The sequence below is a fragment of the Nymphaea colorata genome, unplaced genomic scaffold (assembly GCF_008831285.2).
Source record: "Nymphaea colorata isolate Beijing-Zhang1983 unplaced genomic scaffold, ASM883128v2 scaffold0363, whole genome shotgun sequence".
NCBI classification, from domain to species: domain Eukaryota; kingdom Viridiplantae; phylum Streptophyta; class Magnoliopsida; order Nymphaeales; family Nymphaeaceae; genus Nymphaea; species Nymphaea colorata.
The window spans coordinates 27,088-34,081 of NW_022204869.1; the positions used below are offsets into that span (position 1 = coordinate 27,088).

Consider the following 6,994-nt stretch of genomic DNA (forward strand, 5'->3'; position numbering starts at 1 on the left):
TCACTCTTTATCTTATCTTGTAAATCTCTTAAATGTCTTTGTAATTGCTTACTATTCTTTGAACTATTTATCGAACTTGCGAGTAGCTTCAGCCATTGCAGTCTTATTAGTGTTATTTACCTTCTTTCTTTATTGGAATACCTTATTTTTATTAAGTTTTTATTGATCAATTGAAGTTTTTAAGGCTTTCAACTGCTCTCTGACCTGTGTAAGTTGTTGTTTCTTATTAGCATTCATCGATGTGAACTCTTCATGTTTGTTTTTCTTTAGTTAAGATGTATTTTAGCACTATCCCACCAAGATAGAATCACTTATCTTGTGAAAAGCCAGTTGCTTTAGATTGTATAATCTGTATCGATCTATCTTGCCGATATCAGAAGCTGTTAAAACTTTTTCATAGTGCTCGACATCCATCAACCTAAGCTTTGTGAAGAAGTGAGAGTAATACAGTCTTTTAATGCAACGATTGGTACTTTAATCTAGCATGTTCAGGAATATGTTGATTTTATTCATGCGAATAGTTTGGTTTTTTATACTACTAAAGCTGGATTCGAGATTTTATCTCTCTTTTTTTCTGATTAATGATCCCAAAATGCGTAGCTATGTATGCCTCAGAAAGAAGGTTTGCATATGTGAATGTTGGCTTTTTATTTTGTAGTTTTTGATAGCTAAAAACCCTGCTTCAAGATCTCTTTTTTTCTTGCTTGTCAAAAGTTTGTACGCAGTTTTTTTTATTATTAGCCTTGAGAGCATCAATTTAAATGGCTTTCTCAAGTATTATCGTATAGAATTTCTGAGGATGAGTGAGGCTACTTTCTGTTATTTTGTGAGTTATTTAACGACATATTCTTCCTATTTTTTTCTCATATTGATTGTCTTCGTGCTCACAGCTCGGTTTGTAAGGGGTTACTAGCCTTACATCTTGATTATCCTTTGGGAATATTGCTAAGTATTCTCTATGGCCGCTTTTGTCAAGACCAAATTTAAAGGTTTGAGCATTTTTATTTTTCTTTATTAGCACAAAAAATGTTTAAAATAAATTACAAATCTTTTTTGCTTGAATCTATATTAATTATCACGGGCAAGCATTTGATTATCTTCATGGGTATTACTTATTGATTAATGTGATGAACTTATATACTATAATAAATCAACAATGCTCAGAAAAAACATCAGACAGCGTAGGGAGTATCTTTTCAATCTTTCCAAAGAGAGGGAATCAAAGGATCACTATGAAAAGTTGCAAAAGGTTCGTGATGCTTCCCTAAAGGGATCCAAGGTCCCCACATAGTTGCTGAGATAAAAAGAGAAATTGGAATAATAACTCAAGAAGAAAGATGCCAACACCATAAGTACAAACCATGTGATTTAGTCCCAAGATCAAGAGTAGATGATTAATATGCCAATACCATTTACTCCGACCCACAAGTCTTGATAACAACTTCTCGGGATCCCACCAATAGACTCTTCAATTTGCAAAGGAATTGTCCATCCTACTGCCTAATACTCAAAGAATCAACAGAGGTGGAACCGTCCTTTAAGAACTTGTTGAACTGGGACTCAGGAAAGGAGTTTCGGATATTGTCCTTTTGCACGAACATAGAGGCCAACCTGACGGTCTTATCTTGTGTCATTTACCTGTTGGGCCTACTCTCTATTTTGGACTTCAAAATGTTGTCCTTCGTCATGATGTCAATGAAAAATTGCAGACAATGCCTGAGATATATCCTCACTCATCTTCCATAACTTCACCACAAGCCTTGGAGTCAGAGTACAGACAGCCCTGCAGCACATTTTCCCAGTCGCCAAACCAGATTCTCAAAGAATCATCACTTTCTCTAACAAAGATGATGTGATTAGCTTTAGACATCACACTACGAGAAGGTAACTTACAAAGAGGTCAAACTAGACGAGCTTGGACCAAGATTTGAGTTGAAATTATATCAAATTTCTTGGGATTGATCAACCAGCCAGAGGCAACAAAGGAGTGGGTTTTGAGACCTTATATGAATACCGCGACAAAACGGCGTGCGCTTTGATAATTTACTCATAATTTTATAACTTTTTATCATAATACCCATGAAAAAGTCATAGACGGGCATCATGCTGCCATCAATCAAGTCCAACAACAAATTTGGTCGTGCATCAATCAACAAAGGAAGACTGAGAAGCGTTTTTGTCGAGAGGGTAAAGCAATAGATAAACGAAGAGGGCGAATATGAATCAATGCCTACAAACTAGCTGACATAATAGCAGAAAAAACTGAAGCAACTGTTGAGAGAATTCAACGACCAATCCCATTTCATATTATCCAGTTTCATATAGGCGTAACCTCGAACAGTAAGAGCCCAATCCTTGCGAAACTCAGCACAATAATTGCAGTAAGACAGAAGGAAGTAGAAAATAGAGATAAGATGATAGAAGTCTGCATGCAAGAACTCAAGAGCCTTGAATCGCGATGCTAAAATCTGAAATACATTACAAGAGAATAAATGCAGAAGCAAATTGTTGAGTTGCATCAATAAATTTAAGCATTGAAAGTAGGCAATAAAGAATTGGCAAGGGAGTCACATTAAATGGACTCAATATCTGCAGAGGAGAAAAATCAAATGATGTCAAAGAGATGGAATATGAGAAATTACAACTTTAGCTCAAAAAGACACAGCTTCAGAACAACAATGAAGAAGTTAATAAAGAAACGATAGTATAAAGGAAAAATTAGCTGCCATAGACAAAAAACTTGCAGAATGTGAAATTAATACAAAGAAGCATTAAACAGTTCGCCAGTCAAAGCCAATCATAAAAATTAAAATAGGTACTAAATAAAAGAAGAAGCATGCATAGTCGTTAAAGCAAAGAAATTAGCAATATTCTAGCGGTTTAAAGCAAAAATATTTCACAAAATTAAGAGAATTGGATGAATTCAACACAACCAGCAAGAAGACAACTGATGAACTGTCGAAAAAAGAAATAGGTGTTGAGAGTAGCAAGAGATAACTGATAATATTATAGCATCAACTTTCGGCTTTAAAGCAAGGAGTAGTGACAATTAAGCTTTTAGACCAGCCAAAGAAGTGATTCATAATATTTATATTTATCACATACAAATGAATCATAAATATGCTTTACTCGCCATCCTCTTGGCAGTTTTAACATATTTAACGCTTCAAGGCCATCAGATCGATGATAGCTTACTAGATGAAAATACCCTCAAATAATTACCCCTTCCTATATCCATGACAAGCATGCTGAATGCAGGATCCTTAAGTAAGGTTAAAATCAAAATGGGCATCTAACAGGCAACTTTCCTCAGCTTTCCTTTCCAAGAGGAATAACAGCATACATATCTAACGTAACATAGCTTTCAGATGATCAACTTGGACAACTAAAAAACTTGTTTCAAATTTCCTTAGACAAAACATTTGAAATATACTTGCCATAATAAAAAATGATAATCATATCGGATCCGAACGATAGATTTTGTACAGAGCATATTGAATATTTTCTCAATACTTCTTTCCATGCAGAAATTTGGCAGCATTAGGATTGTAGAGATTGATAATCCATCGAAATTACTATAAAGATATTTAACCTTTTAATTCGAATGGATAGGTGCTAATGAAGAACTAAATTTCAGAATATTTTTCCTAAATAACGATAAATTAGTAGTTTTTGAAAAGATAATCTAATTGTGGCCAAATTTCAGTCTACGAAATAGATCCATCATCATAAGATAATGTCCTTGCCAAAAATTAATATCAAAACAGCGTAAGATATGACGGAAACATGATCAATAGGTGGTACAGTCCTTAAAAATGTATATCACACACTTTTATCTTTCAATAAATTAAGAACAACTCTCGGATAAATTGATCACTCTGCTTCCTTTGGGCTTCATCTTTGAAAATATTTCAAGCTATCCTTAAAACATTAACTTAAATCACTCCATCCAAAGAAAGGGATCGTCAGCATTGATAATAATAGAGTTGCCTTTGCATTAGTAGCTTCAAAGATAGATAACAATTCATATGTATTTTCGCTCGTCTGTTCCACCATTTTAAACATTTCAGACCATTGCTGGAGGAGGATAGTAGATCATGAACATCCCTTTCTATTTCGATAATGGCCATATGCATCAGCTTTACTCCAAAATTGTCACACAACGATTACTTTAGCCTGATTTTTCAATACCCTTTCAAACCATAACATTTACTGTTGGAATCGTTGGATATCTTTGGATCAGCTTATGGAGAATACACAAGTTCAAAGGTGATCGCATGCAAATCAGCAAAAAGCAATAATGATCAATTTATTAATCCCTTATTTAATCCTTCAATATAAGATTGATAGCCTTCTCTTATAATAGATAAAATAATACCCAATTAATTGAATCCTTTCCTCCTTTTTACCCTATCCATCGATATTGCCATATATGATAAATTAATAGTCTAATTCCATTATTTTATATAATCAACAATGCAAAAACTGTAATTAAAGGATTTGCTTTCAGGATTCAATAATAATCAAAACGATCAAACAGGTAAATAATAATTGATTGGATCGAATGCCACTCAATAATTTTTGCATGCCAAATCCCAGAAGGTTCAATAACTTCCTCTCAAGAAACAATTGCAAATCAAAAGATAATCCACCTATAGGACCACTCAAGAACAGGGTGATAAATGGATAGGAATCGTTAAGCTAAATCGAGAGAAAGATTCGTTAAATTTCGTCAAACATTAGAAAGATAATGCAGCCAATGTCACTTTTTTCCCATCTACGCCTCTCAACGATTTTCATAATAAGATCGAAGGACAGCTCAAACAGATGGAAATACAATCACAAGGAGCAGTCCTGAAGAAAGAAGAGGCCGCTCTTTAAAAATTGTCCAAGGAGGAAGCCAAGGAAAGATTGAGATAGGCTCGAAGGCAAAGGACCATTGTGTTCAATTAAGAAATAAAGAGAAGAAGAATCGCGAAAATCAAGAGCAAGCTGTACCACAAGATCAAGAAGAGACAAAAACTGAGAGAATAATCCAAAAGAATCGAGGGCATGGATGCATAGGAAAGAGGCTAGTATATGTAAAAACTAGCAAAGCAGAGAATCCATGAACGCATCACCCTCCGCCACAAGACAAAGAACAAACATATCCAAGATCTGCTCAGGTTCAGCAAAGGAAATAAAAATAACATCCAGGATTCTATCAATGAGGTCAACAGAATCAGAAGAGAACAACTTTAGAAGGTGAATGAAGCATTCCTGGAAAAGATGTCAGAGGAATACGATGATGATAACTACAGATAAGAAGCCTTGAAAGACCTACAGAGAGAAATAGATGAAATCGAGGAAGAAAAATAGGAATAACCCAAAAAGGGAATATAAGCCATGAAATTCATGAAACTCGGAAGAGACAAATAGATCAAATAAGACAAATAAGAGGCTCTGCATTTGATTGATTTGCTTGATGGAGATGAAGACCGAAGAATTGAAGAAGAAATTGACGAATAAGTTTAGGAAAAAGACTTAACTCGCAAAAAGTATGGACAGGCCAGTGCTGGAAATTCCAAATCAACTGAACTAAAAGGAAACAATCGCAACTTCATCTAAAAGAATTTGAAGACTTTCATCAACACGAACCAAAATCCTCAATAATTGACCTAGGGAATCGATATTAACCGTCTTAAATAAAAATACCAGCCAAACCGAGTGGACTTAGATCTTAAGGAAGCTATCATGCAAAACAAGTAGATATTCACACAGCAAAATGAAGCCATCATGGATAACTACCGTGAGTTCCAGGCAGAAAAGGCTGATAACTATATCGCAGAACTTCCCAACTAACCCAAAAAACTGAAAGGATGGGGTAGCTGGGCAGGTCCCGGCATCAGCGAGCCAAAAGTAGATCATGCTCTTGAGGTGAAGAAAAAATTAGCCAAAATCGAGTAGATTAAGCGAAAAAGAAAAGACGCCCAAATGGAAGGTGTCATCATCCGCGAGACCTACAATAAAAACGTACAAATTGTTCTATTTAGCTCAAGGACTATTTCGTCAACAAACTTCCTCACAACTACAACACAGTCGAGCAGTTCGAATACCTCCAAGACGAAAAGATAGGCTCAGAGTGGAACACCCTCAATCAATTCAAGTCAAACATCAAGCCTAAAGTTATCACCAAGGCTGGACAGGTCATCGAAGCCATCAAATTGCCGAAACACATCGAAAAAGGAGGAAAGGTTTGATATGGTTTATTTACTTAACGTTATTCAGAATAGAGTAAAATATAAGTGTATGATATGATTGTTTGGCTTCTCCCTCAAATATTTGGCAAATCTTGCATTTCAAGAACTTGTTGGCGCTATTTTCTCTTGCCTAGTGTCACAAACTTGCTACGTGCTTTTTCAACTTATCTGTTAATTCCGATCACTGACCTTCTAATCCTCTCAATCTTTTTCTACTCCTCCATTTCCTTGAACTGGTAGTCGAATTTCAGCTATGATGTCTGGTCAATATCGCATAGTTTCGTGTATAACTCAACAAAAAGCGCAAAAAGACCAAAAATATAGAGCAGCACAAAGTCTTTGATTTTGCTATCCAGTTCGGTGTCCTCACCACCAGTATACATATAGTTATTCGACATGTAGTAGGCTCCAATTTCGAAGAAGACAGCGGAATCCGCAAGCAGGACAAGCTTGAAAAGGATGATTCTCCACTTTGACCACTTGACTAGCAACATAAGTATTCTGAAATTTCCAACAAAGAAGATGATTTCGAGGGGAAAGGCAAGCATAGTCACTGCCTGATACCAATATCCAGTGTATATCAGGAGAAGAAACCCTATGAAACCGAAGCAGCTTGCCACCTGTGTGAGGAAAATTTATCCAAAAGCACATAGAGGTTGAATATTTTCCATTTATCCTTGCAAAGCTTATATGTCGATAGCAACGAGATACATACAGTGCAAAAGGCTATGCTATGGACATGAATCCTTTTGATT

The 6,994-nt window shown here is 35.6% G+C and overlaps 1 pseudogene; it reads left to right on the forward strand.

Annotated features, from left to right (window-relative positions):
- The first annotated feature begins 958 nt into the window (after nucleotides 1-958).
- On the forward strand, nucleotides 959-2,039 carry LOC116244890 (uncharacterized; annotated as a pseudogene).
- Nucleotides 2,040-6,994: the final 4,955 nt, after the last annotated feature.